Raw genomic sequence first — 20,170 nt, forward strand, 5'->3', positions numbered from 1 at the left:
TAACAAAAATATGAACCTTGGTCCGGACCTTGGTTCGGACTTTCATGTGTGAAAACGCCCTTACACAATGTACCATGGATGTGTTAAGCAATGTACTGTTAAAAGTTACCGCGACAACAATGGCTGTCTTTCATAATTCAAACAATGCTTGGCTGGAAGTTTTCATTCTTTGATTTTCTTTTACTGCTGGTAGCACAATTGCTGCTCATGATCTGACCATAGTCCTGAAGCAACAATGCTGTTATGAATGCACAAAGGATATGTTACATGTGTGATTTATGCCTGATGTAGGCTATTCTATGTCTATGTAAACACCTTCTCTGCTGTTTGGGTTCATGTTTAGTTGCCACTTTGTGCAATAAAATGGTAAATTTTATAACAGTGCTGTACAGAGCCAATGCTGCTGGTTCTGCCAGTGCAAACATATCTTAGCCTGAATAAGTTAAAATCGACAGGTTTTTGTCTATACTGTTGTGTAAATATTTCATTAAAATTATCAGACATTGTTTCGCAAGAGACGTTACTACGTCTGCTCTGGTCACCGAGACTTTGCTCTGCTCTGCCGGTGTATGTCTCCAATTTTAGCGGCAGCTGGTTTGACCACGAGGATATGAGTGATGGACGGCAAGCTTGACCGCAGTCTATTTCTGTGATAGAAACACTGCAAGCTGCTACAGTTTGCTGCTCTGCTGCATCGCAGATTGCTAAACACTCCTGACTACAGGAGACATTAGCTCAGACTTGCGGAGTACATATAGTTGGTGCGGTTCGAGTTCGGATCACGTTCTCACCACAAACGAACCGCTCCAGAGTTCGATTGAAAGCGCACCGAGACCACCTCTTCAAGCAGGTCTCGGTACGCTTGTTTGGTCCGCTTTTAGTGCGCACCAGAGTTCGATTGCCGCGTTCTCACCTGCCCAAACGAACCGCACCAGCGGGGCAAACGAACTCTAGTTCGATTCAACCGAACTAAAATCTGTCGGTGTGAAAATGCCCTGAGAGTGTGTCTGGGCAAGGTTCATTCACAGCTCATTTCCATAGGGGCGTCACCAACGGACGCCACTCAAATGCCTCTGGGCGCAATTGGATAGTCCTTCAACCAATCAGACCAACGATCCGGGTGATGAAGCAGCGACAGCGGCATCAACGGGTTGCTGCCATGGATGTATTAAGAGAACGGGTTGCTGCGCTTCGGTGGCCGTTCATGTTGAATGTAAACAAAAAGCTGCTTGCCGTCACTGCGCTATCGTCATCGTGTAAAGCCCACCTCAACGGTTGTGATTGGTGCCTCCATTTGGAGACGTTGGAAATGGGCTTGAATGGGCTCTTGGCCAGACTGACTTGCAGAGCAGATCTCAAATTTGCCGGAAGTTCGTCAGGGTTGTATGTATGTATGTACGTATGTCTTTCTGTGCATGTACATTGAGAGCAACAAAAAGTGGGAGTCAAATTCATTGTGTACACACCTACGTGGTAATTAAAGCTAATTCTGAATATTCATCATTTGTTCAAAACAACCACAGTGACATTACATAGCATGCATGTTGCAGTGTTTACTGGGTATTTGGTTAGTTCCATGCTGCACTGTTACAGTATTGTCCCCTGTGGGATGGTTTTCTTTAGTCATATCATGTTTACACCATAGACTGTATAAAATATGGATGCAGTCTCATGACGTCACCCATAGATTTTTGAAGAACCAAAATTAAGTCTAAAGTGGGCGGCTCCCGGTGGCTCCAGCTGTTGCCATATTGGCAGTGCCTGACGTTGCCTAACTACCTGCTATTCCAAAAATGGGCAAAGAGGTGGAGCGTGGATGGAGCTGAGGCCGGCCGAATGAAACCTACAGCCCCTGTGGCGGCATCCACCTTTCACTCAAAGTGGCCCACCCTTGAAGAAATATTTTGCTGAATTAAATCCTGCTCCGTGTCATGGCAGTGTGTTTAGATGAACGTGTGTGGCTTCTCTCCGTGGCTGCAGTGCAGGGAGCTCAGACATTTTCATTGATACATCTTATCGGTTCGGTTCTGTATCGATACTCTTATCGGTTCTTTTTCATTACTGAATAATTGCTTTTAAAAAATATTATTTAAAAAAAGAAACATTCAGAGCAGCATTTGAATTTATTCATATTTTATATATGACAAAATGTTTTTTAGAGGAGCAACAGTAAAGTTTACAACAGCAAAGTCATCATATAACTCAATAATATCTTACTGGAAACAAATTTTAAATGTCAATAAAGCATATAATATATATGTATAATAATATAAGCAATAATATTCCTGACATCAAAATACTGAGGGAAGTTTAGAAAGAATGAAGAACACAGACATCTGACAGTATCAGTCATTTATCCTGTCCTCCCTCTGCTGATGTGATTCACTGCAGGTGAAAGCATTCTGCAGGCAAGTTACCGCTGGTAGAGAAAGCACTAAGGCTGTAACTGTTTATGTATTTGTACCAAACCGTCACGGTACGGGGGTCTCGATACAGGATTCACGGTCTGGTGCACGCAGCTGTGCGCAGAATACACGGTATGTAGATCAATGCATGTAATGCGGAACCAGATTTCAAAAGTGCATTTTCCACACGGAAACTTTTAGCGCGTACTAGAGCTATGTCATGGTACAGGGGTCAGGGTCCAGTGCACACAGCTGCGTGCAGAATACATACTTTGTATTAATACCGAACCATATATATATATATATATATATATATATATATATATACACATGCAGCAAAGGCCTGCAGGTCAGAGTCGAACCCGGGCCCACTGCGTCGAGGAGTAAATATATATATTTTATATATATATATATTGTATATTTTACAAGTGCAAGTTCTGCCTGGAAACATTTAACCGTACGCTGTTATGAGGTTAGCACAACAAGCTGATTGGTCTGTGAGTCAGGTACACTATGGTGAGCGCAAATGAAACGACGGAGCTGGAAGACCTGCCTGCGGGCTCCCGTTCAGATACAACAGCAACAGCGAGAGAGAGAGAGAGAGAGAGAGTTGTGTATAAGATGAAAACAATGTGTCGGTGTTGCTCCACTGTAGTGTGTAAATGGTTCAAAGATGCTACGCACATCTATGGCATCACCCAGATGAGCCAATCACTGGGATGAGGAAAAAGCTATCAGTTTAATACAGAAATGTTTAAAATGATACTTATTTTTATAATGACAATAGTTTACCAAAGTTGCAAGATGGCAAAATGCTATCGAAGTCCCCAGCAAGAGGATTTTGTCTGTCTCTGACATTTGCTGCCCGATCTGCCCGAGCACATGAAACACCAGCTGACAGATTTGTCTGGTTCAGGCTACGCTTGCACTACTATCTGTTTAAAATAATGAAAAGAAACGTTTCCTTATGCATTTGTTTTTTTTTCAGCTGTACTGAACTCCCCTGACCTGAGACTCCTAAACAAGGTTATGAACCAAACCGGGACTTCTGTGTACCGTTACCCTATTTAGCACCAATTTCAACTTCTCATTTATTTCAACGCCTGCGGAGTCACCTGCATCTAGACCTATTTAAATGATCTATAGTGCATGGTCTAATGTACAACTACACTTTTAGTTACTAGATAAATGGCGCATAATCTGGCTGTAAAGTATGCCGCAAGGGGCAAAGGGGATGTATTTAGTGTCTTAATTAGGGGGTAACATGAATTAAACCAATCAGAATGTCATCTCCCATTCCTGTGCACCTGGTGCATTGCTATTTAAATAGTTAATTCAGCACATTGGAGAAGCGAGTGGTTTTCTGCTGAGGAAACGGATGTGCTAGTGCGCCATGTAAAAGCATGCATGTTTGTGTTCATTGGCATCGGCACATGCAGTTCAGCATCACGCCTTCCTAAGTCCTGTAATGTGTCCTCATTTATGTCCAAGAGACATCCATGACGCATGGCAATGTTATGTTATGTAACACACAACATGCCACAAAGAATGCTCTGACCTTCTGAGGGCTGTATTGTAATATTCCACCTGACCTATCCTATGATCATCGCATTTTCAACACTCCAAACATTCTGTCTATTACAGCACGTGCTTTTGTGTTTTTGATTAAACTAAATATTACACACAGATGTTGGCATGATATATGTGGATTGGTGTAATTTTCCGCTCAATGGTGTTTTAAGCCCCCAACGTCGACTTCAAGGCAGTGCTGCGACCGTCGACTTCAAGGCACCTAACCCTAACCATTGCCTAAACCAAGTGCCTTCCAGGCAGCGCTGCCTGGAAGACGACGTTGGGGGCTTAAAACACCAAACACCTAATTATCCATTTCTGTAATGGAAAGCCATTGTCCCCCAACAGCCACCCTTTAAGGGTTGCATATTAGCAAATGCACCAATAACCTATTTAACTTAGGAGGAAGAGGAGCGCTGCCCTGTGTACAGTATGTAACAAGCAAAGTGTACGCACATTGTGAACTATGTAGGCAAATTCTACTATTCGAATAATGCCTCCTTTAAATAGCAGGAAAATGTAGCACCATTGACTTTAGACCAGGTTTTTGTTGGTCAACGGCGCAATCGCTTTTAACTGCCTCAAGATAGCAATGTGCCTGACCACATCTCATTTTAAGACGAACATGCCCATGGACATAAAGATAGGCTTAAAAATAACAACTGTGTCTGTCTGAAACTAGCAATGACAGTTGTGTGGCACTTTTCATCGGGTGTCAGATAAAGCCCTTTGTGTTGTGTTCATCCTGCATTATAGAAAGGAGCGGATGTTTACTAGCTAGTGTTAGCTGTCTCTATAACAGTTGAGGAAAAGTCAGGTTCATCTCTCAGTTGTTCTTTTTTTATTTTATTTTTTAAAGATTATTTTTTGGGGCTTTTTCTGCCTTTAATGGACAGGACAGGTGAGAAAAGTGAGAGAGAGGGGGAAGACATGCAGGAAATCGTCACAGGTCAGAGTCAAACCCTGGACCTCTGCGTCGAGGCATAAACATCTTAATATGTGCGCCTACTCTACCCACTGAGCCAACCTAGCCACTCTCAGTTTTCTTAGCCCCTTAGTGTTCAGCACAATAGAATATATATATATATATATATATTTATTTGGTTGGGTTGGAATCGAACCTGGGCTAGTGGAGTAAGGATTCAACCTTTAGTATGTGGGGCGCACGCTCTACCAAGTGAACTACCCTGCACCCTTCATAAATAGATTTTGACCCTCCATCTCTCACGAGATAAGACGAGAGCACATATAGACTCTAAGACATCATTAACCTGCAGTTACGGGGATGACCTTGGGGAAACAGTAATTAAAGATCCACTCCAATGTGTTATCCCTATGTTTATGTCCCCTAAAGTGTCTGATCTTGACTATATTGACTTGTATCTGTGCAAAGTGTGTCACTAGGGAGGTGTTTTCACATTCCTCTACATAAAAGGGGGAGGGGGTTGTGTCTGTGCACTTCAGGCCCCCAGGAAGTGCACCAGGCTTTGAAGCAAATTGAATATAGTGGCCAAACACTGGAATTGCAACTCCCGGGCTGTCACGTGATGCCCTCTGGCCCAAAAAGGGCGAAAGACACGTCTGTAAATCAGTGGATAATGTTTTGTCACAACCCCAGCGAAATGACTCGTTTCACTATCAGAATGTGTTCCATTCGTTACGATAACATTTGGAAAGTCTAGAAGAGCCGCACGATTAAATCATTTAATCCCCATTCAAAGTAGTGGAGCGCTAAAGCAGTAGTAGTCGGTTCGGTCTCTAGTTTGTCTGCTCAATGGGCCGCACAGTGCAGAAGTAGTGTCGATCATCTGGGTAATTTTTTGGCCCCATGATGGCTTCATGCGCCACTGACCAACTCTCATAGGAATGAATGGGGCTCCGGCTGGAACTAGTAATGGGCGATAGAAACAATATGCAATATAAACGATACAAAATTGGCCTACGATAGAGATTTTAATTATATTGCACTAATGCATCTACCCGCGAAATTTAGAGCCACGAACTGCAACGCATCATCGTCATCTTGAGTAAACATGGCTGAAAGTGAAACGGAGGAGCTGGTGAAAAAGACCGGTGCAACATCCATTATTTGGACTTGGTTCGGATGTAAGCCGTCCGACGAGCAGCAGCAAACTATACTGTGTGGGGCAATAGCTCCGGCTAAGAGAGGTAACACGACTAATCTGTTCTACCACCTCAAAACGAAACATGTCACTGAATACCAGCATTGCCAGGCAATGCAGCCAACCCCAAGATCCAGTCCAAAGAACGCAGGACAGAAAAAACAGGAACTGATCCAGACTACCATCCAACAGTCATTTTCAAAAGGTACTCCTTGCAGTAGGAAGAACCCGCGATGGATTGAAATTACCAGGGCCATAATTGTTTTCTTGTGTAAGGACACGGACCCTTTTCAAACAGTAGTCTTTCACTACTGTTTGAAAATCAGATCAGAGCTATTGATCCATGGTACGAGGTGCCAAGCCGCAAATACTTTACAGAAACAGAGATGCCAAAATTGTATGCCGAGCTCCGCGAAAAGGTTGAAAAAGAGCTGTGTGACTTGAAATACTTTGCCACTACAACGGACCTGTGGTCGAGCCGTACCATCAGCCTGACCATTCACTATATAACGGACGATTGGAATTTTGGCAGCCAGTGTTTGCAGACGTCGTACTTCCCCGAAAATGTTTAAAACCAAATGCGTTACATTAGGCTGCAGGTAAGAAACTTTATATTTGAAATATGTTTTTATTTAAAGTATCTGTGTATTACAGAAAATCATTTTCTTTGCCTAATACTGAAAGTATTTTCAGTACAGTGTCTGTTCCTTAACTAAAAAGACACCAGTTTTTCCTGTTCTCGGCATCTTAGGTGGCATTTAAGAACCAAGGACTTAAATTAAGTGTAGTGCCTTTTAGAATGGTTTGCACTACAGGAAAGAAACCCAATACTTTAAGCTTTTTCTTTGTTAAAGTCTATGCAACTAGTGTACTTGAATTTTATTTATCTGCAACATTATCTTGTATAATTACAGTTTTGCACAATAAATGTTCTCAAAACTACATACTACGTTTCTTTCTCTTTAAAAAAAAAAATACATTTAGCAGTTTGGCTTTCCTTAGGGTCTATGTAACCTATTCTGAAATGGTTCTATTATAATTTATATATCGTGATATATATCGTTATCACAAGAGGCTGCAATGTATATCGCAATATGGATTTTAGGCCATATCGCCCATCCCTAGCTGGAACGTTGTATCATGTTTTTTTTATACACCCATGGTTCACTTCAAGATTTGCTAGATTTAGTAGGTCACAGTTTCGAAAGCCAATCACCATCTAATATGCAAAAGCCAGAAAAGAAACCTGAAATTTTTGGCTCAGAGCAGACTTGTCAGTACAGAGAGCAAAAACACACTGGCACCTTAACTGTATCTGCCACTGCCAAACAACATAAACAAATAATAGATGCTAACTACAGAAGTTACGGGTTCCATTTGATGTGCCTTCTGCCACTTAAAGCAACACTAGAGAACTTTTCCCGCTTCGGTCCCCCTACAGGTTGGAATTGTCCATTACATTACATTATGCAAGTTTGCCAGATCGGGTAGCGGATCTGAAGTTCGAATGGATTGGACAATGTAATGTAATGGACAATTCCGCTTCCAACCTGTAGGGGGACCAAAGTGGGAAAAGGTCTTAAGTGTTGCTTTAAAAGCCGTGGTAGTAGGCTGGGGCTTAAGTGTGGGCTGCACTTGATAACTGTAGACGGTAGGTGGCAGCAAAACGCTTGATTCCTATGGACAGCATGATTGACAGGATTTTTAGGAATAATACCCCCTCCAACTACTAAGTGGGTTGCAGTGGCATAGTGGCGCTGTCCGTATTTCCGCTCGTTGACTCCACAGGATGTGAAGACACTGCAGCTACAACGTTTGAAACGTTTTGACTTACAGTAACCTTGCTCAAAACTTAGGAGATATAAGTGTCTTGTTATGTTTGTAGTCAATAAAACTCGGACGACTTTCTTTTGTTCAACCTTATATTCATCTTGAATTTTTGTCATTGAGTTGAGTTGATAATACAATTTATACTCCCTCAGAGTCTGACCTTATTTCAGCTAATTAGGGTTAGCTAAATCTGCCAGATTTGTGTCCTTTTTGATGAATTTAAAACAAACATACTAGGGGTGACCATGAGTAGTTGACTATTCAATGCTTCGGTCGAAGGAGTCTGATTCGACTGCTAATCTTACCGTCGAATATTCGCAGAGGTGAAACAAGGATCATGCCATTTTGGCTATATGGGGGTGATCAATATCTTATTTTACATAGAACTACTTGTTTCCTCCCAATAAGTTAACATACAGCCTATTATATAAATATCAACATAAATGTGAAAAGAAAGAAGCTTTAAATAAATCTTTTTTTAAAGTGGGTGAATAAATCCAGCTGATTAAGTTTCACTTTACATGATGGAGGAGCATCTTGGAAAATGTACTATTTATTGTGTGTACAGAGCCTATCATTGTCAAGAAAAACATGATAATGATTTGTTCCCACAGAGGGTACAATCATGTTTAAAAGCAAAGAAGAAAAACCTTAATGCCTCCGCAGGGAGTATTATTAACATTCCGTTCAACAGCCAGATTCCTTAAAGGTATAGTAAGTGATGTTAATCCAATGCACTTTTTGTCAAATTCAGTGAATATATCCTCACGGTCACTTAGCTCTCTATTTTCTGTGGGCGCTTAAAAAAAATCCTGTGTAAATGGAAAACAAACAAAGGACCGCACGAGCCACAAAGCACTATTTCAGGCAATCAGCAATAGGTGGAGTCAGTTGATGGTATGGGGGGAGGGGGGGAGGCATGTGAATGTGCCGGTGGCGAGTATCTGTCTGTGAATCTGGGGAGCGGAGCTTCTGAAGGTGGGGGGGTTGTATTTGTTTGACAGTTGAGTTCAAATGTGAACAATCTGTGCGCAGCATCGCTTACTGCACCTTTAAAAATACACTGATATCAGTAGCCAGTGATTGCATGTGTTTGAGTGTGTGTAGCAGGTTCAGTAAGTTCAGATGCATGAAGTGAGCTGATGGGGGATTTGGCACGTTAACCAGCAATTTCCACTGGATGCAGAACGTCTGCAGAACGTCTCCGGAATGTCGACGGAGTCATTAGGTTTCCATTAAAGTCAATGTGTGTATTTCCACTGACTGCAGAACGTCTGCGTCCCTACTCCGTCCCAGTTCCGTCAGTCCGCAGCCCTCCGGAGCAGATACGCAGAGCTTCTATTTTTGCCGGACGACGGAGAGCTCTGCAGCAATTCAGCACAATTCAGATAGTGCGGGACAGGAAGTCGAGCACAGAAACAAAAAACATCCGGTTAATTTTCAAAATAAAATACACCGTGCTCACGGCGGATCATATTTCCCTGCACTACACCTTGAAAACACAGCACAGAGTTGTTTCCCCTCTACTCCTCTGAATGGAAACAAACTGTTGTTGGTTTTGTGGTTCTGTTTATAGAAACTACATCCTGTTATATCGCACGAACATACGTGAATTCGCGAGATCTCGTGGTCGGCTGGCCACAGCCGTTAAGCAACAAATCCGGACCTGGTGGGTATTGACGGACGGCGGAGCACGCAGACGTTCCGCAGCGGAGCTGGTCCGCAGACGGTCCACAGTCCACGGTAACACGGAGAAAGGATACAATGCTCACTCACTAAATCCCACTCAGATCTCTGTCAGGGGATTTTGACAACAACCCGTCTCCATTCTTCACCCCAACTCAGGATGAACGTTAGCTTACACATGAAAGAAGAAGTGCATGTTCTGCAAGAGAAACTTACAGGAAAAGGTGTAATTCTGTATTTCTAATATTGTCAAATTCCATAAGACCAAAACCAATATGTTTCTTCTTTTCTCTATACTTTTTGACCTCCCAACCTTGTCTGTCGTTCTCCAATCCAAGCTCACTGGTTCCTACACAAATACATTGTAAAACGTTGCGTACGCACGAAAAGCTTGCATACGCTGGTTTTCACGTACACAGTCTGATGTATAAAAATGAACTTGACGTGAGAATTCCGAGAACTCTGGAGCAGCCGTGAGAATGTGCGGGCCGTCCGCAAAGTCTTGTCTGGCCCTGTAACGTGGCGAAACTCAAACATTACAAAATAAAGTTTCCAATTCAGTTACTGGCATACGTCTGTGACGTCGTCTATAAAAAGACATTTACTTGATATCGGATCGATACCAAATTTTGCAGTATCTGTCACGTGTAGAGAGAATGGTGTACCCAAATGCAGAGAGCAGGCAAGGAGTAATGAGCACGAGGATTTAACACAAAAACAGAACAAACAAAAGGCGGTCCAAAAATGGAGCAGGCAGAATTAACTGAACAGGCTTCGACGTGCTGACAGGAACAAACACCAGACACAACATCAAACAATGATCCAACAAATGACAAGGGGAAGACAAAGACTAAATACACAGGGTAACGAGGAAACAAGAGGCAGGTGACACAAGGGCTGGGAAACAGGTGGAAAACATCAGGTAATCACAAGAGCGGGAAAACCGATAGTAAAACAAGACAAGACAGAGAACAGATTATCAAAGTAAAACAGGAAACAAGCAAAATACAGAACAGAAACAAACTACAAAAATAAGACACACCACAAAATACCGAAACCCTGACAGTACAAGGGACAGATCCCAGATGTCCCAAAAACAGAACAAAAAGACAACCCAGGGAGGGCGGAGGGGGACCGGAGGAGGGCCAAACAGGTCAGCAACCAAGTCAAGTGGGGCTAGGGAATGGAGAGGCCACTCAGGACAGGGAACAGAAGGGGCCACTCAGGACAGGGAACAGAAGGGGCCACTAGGGGGAAACACAGAGCGGGGCCACTAGGGGGAAACACAGAGCGGGGCCACTCGGGGGAAACACAGAGCGTCTCTGGGGCACAGGGAACAGAGTCACTGGGAGGCCTCGGCAACAGGGAACTGAGAGGCCTCGGCAACAGGGAACTGAGAGGCCTCGGCAACAGGGAACTGAGAGGCGCAACGAAGGCAGAAACCTTCAGGCGGCCTGCGACGAAGGCAGAATCCCTCTGGCCACTGGCGACGAAGGCAGAATCCCTCTGGCGGCCTGCGGCGGAGGCAGAAACCTTCTGGCCACCGGCGACGAAGGCGGAATCCCTCTGGCCACCGGCGACGAAGGCAGAATCTTTCAGGTGGCCGTACTGGACGTCGAGGGCAGCGCCCCTCCGGGGGCCTTGCAGGTCGGCCGAGGCGGAGCCCCTTGGGAGGCTGCGCAGGTGAAGGGGCATCTGGGCCGGAGTCAGGCGGCGGGTCAGCTGGGCCGGAGTCAGGCGACGGGTCAGCTGGGCCGGGGTCAGGCGGCCGGCAACCAGGGCAGGGGTTGACTGGAGTGCCAACAGGGCACGAGGGGCAGGAGTCTCAGGGGCCGCTATAGCCAGTTCAGGGGGGCTGGACACCAGCCAGGAACTAGGGAGGCTGCTAGCTAACCTAGGCTCGGGTGGGTTGTTAGCTAGCTCGGATTCAGGGAGGCTACTGCTAGCCAGCCGGGGATCCCGGATAAAAGACCGCCTTGGGACACTAGGGAACTCGGGGACTCTAGGAAACTCGGGGACTCTAGGAAACTCGGGGAAAAGCTCGGGGACACTAGGGAGCTCGGGGAAGCTGGACAGCGCTGGGACACTAGGCAGCTCCGGGATACTAGGAAGCTCGGGGATACTAGGAAGCTCGGGGAAGCTGGGTAGTGTAGGGACACTGGGCAGCTCGGGGACACTAGGGAGCTCGGGGACACTAGGGAGCTCGGGGACACTAGGGAGGATTCTAGCCATCCTAAATTCAGGAAGGCTGCTAGCTAGCCGGGGCTCAGGAAGGCTACTAGCTAGCCTGGATTCAAGGGAGATGCTAGTTAGCAGAGAATCAGGGGAGTTGCTAACTAGCTGTGGCTCAGGAAGGCTACTAGCTAGCCGTGGCTCAGGAAGGCTACTAGCTAGCCGGGGCTCAGGAAGGCTACTAGCTAGCCTGGATTCAGGGGAGATGCTAGCTATCAGGGAATCAGGGGAGTTGCTCACTAGCTGTGGCTCAGGAAGGCTACTAGCTAGCCGGGGCTCAGGAAGGCTGCTAGCTAGCCTGGATTCAGGGGAGATGCTAGCTATCAGGGGAGCTGCTACCTAGCTGTGGCTCAGGAAGGCTACTAGCTAGCCGGGGCTCAGGGAAGTTGTTAGCTAGCCGGGGTTCAGGGAAGTTGCTAGCTAGCCAGGAATCAGGAAAGTTGCTAGCTAGCCCAGAGTCAGGAGAGCTGCACGTCAGCCCAGGGTCAGGAGAGCTGCACGTCAACCCAGGGTCAGGAGGGTTGCACGTCAGCTCGGGGACAGAAGGGTTGCACGTCAGCTCGGGGACAGAAGGGTTGCACGTCAGCTCGGGGACAGAAGGGTTGCACGTCAGCTCGGGGACAGAAGGGTTGCACGTCAGCTCGGGGACAGAAGGGTTGCACGTCAGCTCGGGGACACCGGTCAGCTCAGGCTCAGATACACAGGTTAGCTCAGGTACACAGGTTAGCTCAGGCTCAGGTACACAGGTCAGCTCAGGTACACAGGTTAGCTCAGGCTCAGGTACACAGGTTAGCTCAGGCTCAGGAACACAGGTCAGCTCAGGCTCAGGTACACAGGTTAGCTCAGGTACACAGGTTAGCTCAGGCTCAGGTACACAGGTTAGGCTCGACAAGAGGTTGATGCAGGGCATGGCGCTGGGAGCCATGTCTTCCCCTCCTCCATCTTCGGCCTCCACGAGTCCCAGAAAACACAGCCAGGCGGGTTCCTTCATAGGACTGTTGGCGGGCGGGGGCGCACGCTGGCCGGGCTGCATCCGAGGAGCTGCTAGTGGATGTACTGGGCCTCCGAATAGCAGCCTGGAGGTTGGCTCCCTCGACTCTCCCAGTCCGTTCAAGCCACAAATAAAACTGTCCAAACAACGATGTGCAGGGCCTAGGCTCCTCTCTGGGTGGAGCTGTGGCTCGACTCTGAGAAGCAGGCAAGGAGGCAGACGGGGCGACAAACACTGCCCCAATAGCCACGGTGTTAGCTGGCTGGGGAATAGGCAGGCTGGTGGGTGAGTCGTTGAGATGACTTTGACGAAAACACTCAAGCCTCTTCTTGATGTCATCCAGGTGGGGAACAAAATGACTCACCCACGGCCTTTCCTTAAACCAACGCTGCTGGGCGGCGATCCTCTCCAAGACGTAAGCACGCTGACCGGGTCTCGACTTCAACAGGCTTTCCACCGTGTGCTCGAACTCCGCTACTTTTGCTTCGAAGAGTCGCCTCTCTGCTGGGTCCATGGTGGTTGGATCATTCTGTCACGTGTAGAGAGAGAATGGTGGACCCAAGTGCAGAGAGCAGGCAAGGAGTAATGAGCACGAGGATTTATTTAACACAAAAACAGAACAAACAAAAGGCGGTCCAAAAATGGAGCAGGCAGAATTAACTGAACAGGCTTCGACGTGCTGACAGGAACAGACACAAAACACGCAACATCAAACAATGATCCAACAAATGACAAGGGGAAGACAAAGACTAAATACACAGGGTAACGAGGAAACAAGAGGCAGGTGACACAAGGGCTGGGAAACAGGTGGAAAACATCAGGTAATCACAAGAGCGGGAAAACCGATAGTAAAACAAGACAAGACAAGACAGAGAACAGATTATCAAAGTAAAACAGGAAACAAGCAAAATACAGAACAGAAACAAACTACAAAAATAAGACACACCACAAAATACCAAAACCCTGACAGTATCGCACACCACTACTGTGCAATCTTTTATACATGAGGCTCCTGGACACTAACAGAAGGAAATTATGTTGCATTTGTTGTTGTTATTTTAGGCTGTGGATTAATTCACATACGGTTCTCTAGTAAAAAATAATAATACTAATAATAATGATTAGTTATATTAAGAACTATCCGTAGTGTAATTTATGAATTCAGTCAATACTAGAACACTGAGGCATCAATGATCAGTGATACAACTTGCCTTTTTCCACTACAGCTATTTTAAGAACAATTCAAGTTGCTGCTTCTGCAGCTCAGCTCTGCCATGTACCCATTTTAGAGAATGTTATTAATATTTTCGTTAATGATGTATTATTTCACCCCACTGAAACCCATCCGCTATTAATCAGATCAGAATCTTAATTTTTATGACCCAACCTACCTGATCCGTTGATTTAATGCATTACTATTATCTATACAAAGTATATCTACTGTATATTGTTTTTTCCCCTTTTTCTCTCGCTATTTCTGTGTAATGCCTCTTTTAAGTGTTACGGGTGAAGACTTCCGCAAAGGATACATCGGGGTATCCTCGATTACAGCTCTTCCAGCAAAGCCTCCTCGCTCCTCCTCCTTGGGACGTCCTTCAAGATGGAACGCTGAGATCAATTTCTGGGTCACAAGCCTGAGGACTCCTGCCATTCTCCACCAGATGCCCTCAGACCTTCCCAAAAGATCCATTCTCCTGACTCCCAGTCACCTGCTCATGTTTCCATGTTCACCAATCAGCCCTGCAGTAACCCTTTTCCCACCTTTTCCATCACCTAAACCTTACCGGCCAACAGTTTCCACTTTCCCTCATCTGCCCTGCAATACGTATACCATCTAGAGTCCGGATCGGTCCGAATTTTTCTGTCCGAGCCCGACCCGCATCCGACAGAGCAGTAACCGAACCCAGCTCGAGCTCGACAGGCATTAAGATATTTGTGTCCGAGCCCGACCATAGCCCGACAGTTAAAATCAAATTTTTTTCTCATACTAATGAGCGCATCAGCGCACACGGGGCAACAAGTGCACGTTAATAAGCTGTTAAGATGTTCAATGTCTGCTTGCTTCGATTCCGACTGCGGTCAGAAAACCAGGGGAGACTCGTTACCTCCAGGGATAACGTTATATAACGTTGGGGTTAAAATCCTGTTTCTGGTGAGCAGATGAATGAACTTGGCTTTCTGTCTGGAGTTTATCTCGGACACCGCACACACTGTGTACAAAACTTAAACATATTCCACCAACTCTGCTCCAGTCGCATCCATAGACTGTATATAAGAATGGACCAACAGATCCCATTGCTCTGGACGGAGACCAGTGAAGGCCTTTAGAAGCACTTTTCCGGTGAGCGCTGAGCGTTACTGCGCAGCCTCCAACTGAGAGAGACGACGTAAATGTGCTGTGAGCAACGTGTCTGAAAGTTGTAAGTCTTCTGGTAGCTGTGCCAAGAGAAATCTCAATCATTCCCAATCTTGCAGAGATGGAGAGTGTAGGTATATGTAAGGAGATAACATAGACACAGGCTAATTTTTCCTAACTAAAATGATAGTTAACATTAGTAATTACACTTAAACAGCTAATGTGAGACGAAACTGCCTGCGCGTTTCTCCTGTACTATACGGTAATTCCTCTACTATGAGACAGTAAGTCTCGTGGTTATGACCCAATCGTTAGCCTATTTTTATAAAAACGTCTGCTACGGAGCCATAACGTGAGGTACAAGGTAATGGAGCCTTTTATACATTGTCGTGTTTCTTTAGAAATAAACAATGGACAAATAGAGTCTTTAAACTCTTCAGATGTAAAGTTATTCTCTGTCAAAGTGACGTCAAAATGAATGGCAGTCAATGGGATGCTAACGGGAGGTGATCGCTTTGTAGCATTAAAATGGCGCCATAGGAGGTTCGCGGTCCGAGGAGAAGCTTACCCCCTTGGTCGCATCTACACGTCTGCTTCCTCTTTCTCTATCTCTCTTCTGCCCACTTTCCACAGACACTGAGCTCTCTTAAAGGAGCCGCAGCACCATTTTACAACAGATGCCTTATTGCGCTGATGTGACCGAGCCCGACCCGAACCCGACCATAATTTCTAAATATCTGTCCGAACTCGGCCCGGGTTGGGTATCCATGCCTTAATACCATCCCCTTTTGTGTGTGTGTGTGTGTGTGTGTGTGTTTGTGTGCATGCATTTGTGCGTGTGTGCATGTGTGTGTGTGTGTGTGTGTGTGTGTGTGTGTGTGTGTGTGTGTGTGTGTGTGTGTGTGTGTGTGTGTGTGTAAAATGGCAAAATATAGTATATTTTAAAATGCCAGTATGCACAGTTCAATTTCTTGAATGACATGTTCATCAACATTACTGTCCCACAATGAAGGGGAGCAGTATTTTAAAAAGTGGCTACTGCCTGTTCCAAAGTGGATTGATGCGTGTCTGTGCGCAGTTTACAGCATATCCTGTTTACCTAACAGTAAAGAACACATATTTGAATGGCCTATTTTTAGAAAATAGTGTAAACACTCATTGGGTGACCATGTTGGAAAGATGCAAACCACATTTTTATTCAATAATGTGCTGATCTTTTTTTGCCTACTTTTTGCTTTAAAAAAATATTTGTTATAGAAATGATACAGCAGGCTTGTGATTATTTGTGTCACTGAACGTGCAAATACAATTGTGTACTGTATAACTAAATGAGAAAAATGAAATGATTGCAAAAAAGATTATTGAATTGAATGAATTGCTCACAAGGGCACCTTTGCACATTGCCCAGTTTGTGAGTTTTTCATGATATAGACTTTTTACATGTGAACACACATTTATGAAGAGCACAGAGTAGGATACATAATGAAGTGCACAGAGTAGGATAAGAGCACCAGATCTGTGTTTGATTTATCAAATCTCTGCACTCACATGCTGACAGTTATAGGTGTGACCATTCATTTACTGATATGCATAAATATATAAATCACTTAAATATATTAATTATAGGGATGAGCGAGTACAGCATTATCTGTATCTGTATCTGTTAACCATATGAATTATCTATCTGTATCTGTACTCGGACTGGGCGGGGCCTAACCCGGAAGTGGGCGGGATTTAACCCGGAAGTGGGTCGGTTTGTCTTGAAATGGGCAGGGCTTTAACCGGTATGTTATTTTAAGCATGCAATTGATATGGGTTGATCAGAAATTGTTATATTTATTGCTGATTAGAAAACTATTTACATGACAGCATCAGCATTGAGCTTCAGATCAATGGTTTTGATCACAATAACAAACTATATACAGAACAAGAACAATGAATACAACACATGCGGTTGCAATTATGAAGTACATTGTAATGAACAAGAGTTTTCATACTCAACATAACTTTCTTTTTTTAACTTTTAATTTTTTTATGATCAGTGTGATTTTTTATTTTTTTGGTTCTTTTTTATTTTTTTTATTTCCACACCGTGTGTGTGTGTGTGTGTGTGTGTGTGTGTGTAACAGAGAGACAGAGAGAGAGAAAGAGAGAGAGGGGGGCGGGGGGGACTGTGTTCTACGGATCAAATAGTCCGACGCTGTTTTTCAGATCTGTTTAGAGCCAGCTGACGGTTTAAAAAAGAAAAAAAATCTCCGACAGGCAGAGACGCAACGCGAGTCGCATTCTACCAAGCACCACGTCTGAACAAACCCCACGTTTACCAGAACTCTACTGGTTAATAAGTAAGTACTACAAACCGAAGTAAAAAACAAACCTGAAGCTGAAAAAACCTAAACGTTAACGGAAAAGACCGGCGAACCTGAGTGACTGAGGGAGAGACAGAGAGAGAGTTGTTCTGTGTGAGTGAGCAGAGCGGGACACAGCAACACAATAAATCTGTATGTGTGTAGGGGAGGGGCGCTGTGACGACTAGCCTATCACAGAACGCAGACACAGTCAACTACCCAATGAGGATTTTTATTCAATCCGAGCACAGATATTGACTCGTATTACTCGTATAATACTCGTACTCGGCAAAAGTGCTTTACCCTAATTAACTCTAATTAATTATAAGATCATTTCCTGAACAGTTCACAAACAGATTGTGTTTAATATTAATAATTACATCAGTATAGACACCTATTACATATATACAGTAACACATATGACAGGCAGTTGTTGATCCGGTCGCCTTAATTGAATAAAGTTACCTGAAGGTACCTGCTGAAGTCTCTACCATTTATTATATTTACAAGTGTGTAAATATGAGTTTATCTTTTGAATTCATTCTAAAATCACATTATCTACTATCATGAAATCCATCCGTTTGCTTTTTGAGACCACAAATAAACCGCACCAGTGTCTGCTTGGAAGGTCTCTGTCTGGTTGTTTATTGCACCAGCCCAAACAAAGCGTACGCAAATGGACCTTTTATGTTTGAGAGCACAGAACCTTTATGGTGTGTATGCTGACAGGATCAAAGAACACAAAGTCAGTGAGTTATCCACTGGGCGCGTGCGTCTGTGCTGCGTTCCAGCCTGACGTGATGGTACATGTCCATATACGTGTTGTTTTCACGGATGGGATCGCCCCGCTTCCCATCATTGCACGCTAGTGAGCTTGCCACTAGTTTCTCTTCACTGACCACTGACAAGCAAAAAAAACAGGCTCCACCCTCCTACAACCGCGATAGCTGCAGCTGATTGGATGAACGCGTCACATGGGGCTGGCTGCTCCCGAATTTCAAAACCAACCATAATGGCGGCTCGTTCGGAATACGATCTCGTATTTTACAAAAATAGTTCAGCGAAACGTGTTTCTGAAAACATTTTAAGCGAGAAATAGGCCGTGCAGTTGCTGAATCTGTCTTCATTTCAGATCGACAAAGGTCAGTTTAAAAGATTTTCGTCAGCTTTTGAGAGGCAGTACTTGAAAGAACAATCATATGTTTATTAAGCTAGTATCTACATTCCACTCCAAGCACTCCTGCAATTAAACTCCATGCCTTCTCTTTTCTGGCGCAGACGCGCTGCGTGGAAACTATCAATAATTTATATTATAATATATATAATATATTATTATTAATTTAATAAAGGGTAGATTTGTATGAGATTTGAGTTCCCATTGGATAAAGCTGTAGCCTATGTTCCATCCAAATCATGTACAGATATTATTAATGAAAACTGCAAACAAGAAAAGGTCAGTGTTACATAATTAAGTTTGATTTTATTGTAACATAATTTTACACCAAACTAATAATGGAATGTATTTGCAAATTGTACAAAATATATGTATAAAAATACCATTTCAAACAAGCATGTTTCCAGCATTTATGGATATTAGAAATAATGGTAACTTTGAAAAGGTGATTAATTGATGCATTTTGGAATATATTACAAATACAGAGGATAGACAAAGTCATGAAGTGGTCTTTGTTTAAAGTACCCGTGTGTAGGATTTAGTGGCATCCTGCGGTGAGGTTGCAGGTTGCAATCAACTGAAACTTCTCCTGTGTGCAAGTAGAGAACTACGGTGGCCGATGCGGAGTACCCACTTTGTATGTAGACATGACAATTCATATTTTCAATTGATTATACACTAATAAAAACATAAGTTATTAATATTGTAATACATTTTTGCCAATAGGTCGCCCTAAATCCTACACATTAGACCTTTAACCACTTTAATCTTAAATAAAATGAATAACAATAACACTTAAGTCAAAAGGCTAAAGGTGACAAATCATGTCACCATCTGTACTAAAAAATCAGCTTTCACACAGCCTGTACTACTTCTGCAGCGAAGATTGTTGCCGATACAGTATGCTAACACCTTTTGTGGTAGGGGTCAGTATTTAGAAAGACAGATCATACACAGAATGCTTTTTCAAGATACCGTGATACTGTGTTAAAACCAACCACAGCTACACTTTTCAGACTCAGTCACAGCATTAAATGTGAAGCTGTACTCGGCAGAAAAACTGGAGCTTACTCAGAAGCAGAAGTAGCACGACATTGACATAGTGCTGCAAATAGCCTTAAGACAGAGGGTGGAGTGGGTGGATGGGTGTAAAAAACATGTGACTTTGATGTTGTGGACCTTGTCCTGTCTCCTACCAACAGTCAGGGTTTACTCAGCCTAAAGCGTGATTTATGGTCCTGCGGAGGCTCCATGCAGAGCTTTCGCTGCAGCCTACGTAAGTGGCCTGAAGTTTATACTTGTGCATTGGTGTGTGCGTCGACCGATTTTAAGAGAATAGCAGGGCCGGCATGTGTGTGCACGTGGGAAATGTGTGGTATAGTGAGTGAGAGAGTGATTATTTTCAGAGTGAGTAGCGACTCTAGAGTCATACTGAGAGAAACAAAGTGTCTCT

The sequence above is a fragment of the Sander lucioperca genome, chromosome 23 (genome assembly GCF_008315115.2).
Source record: "Sander lucioperca isolate FBNREF2018 chromosome 23, SLUC_FBN_1.2, whole genome shotgun sequence".
Taxonomy (NCBI): domain Eukaryota; kingdom Metazoa; phylum Chordata; class Actinopteri; order Perciformes; family Percidae; genus Sander; species Sander lucioperca.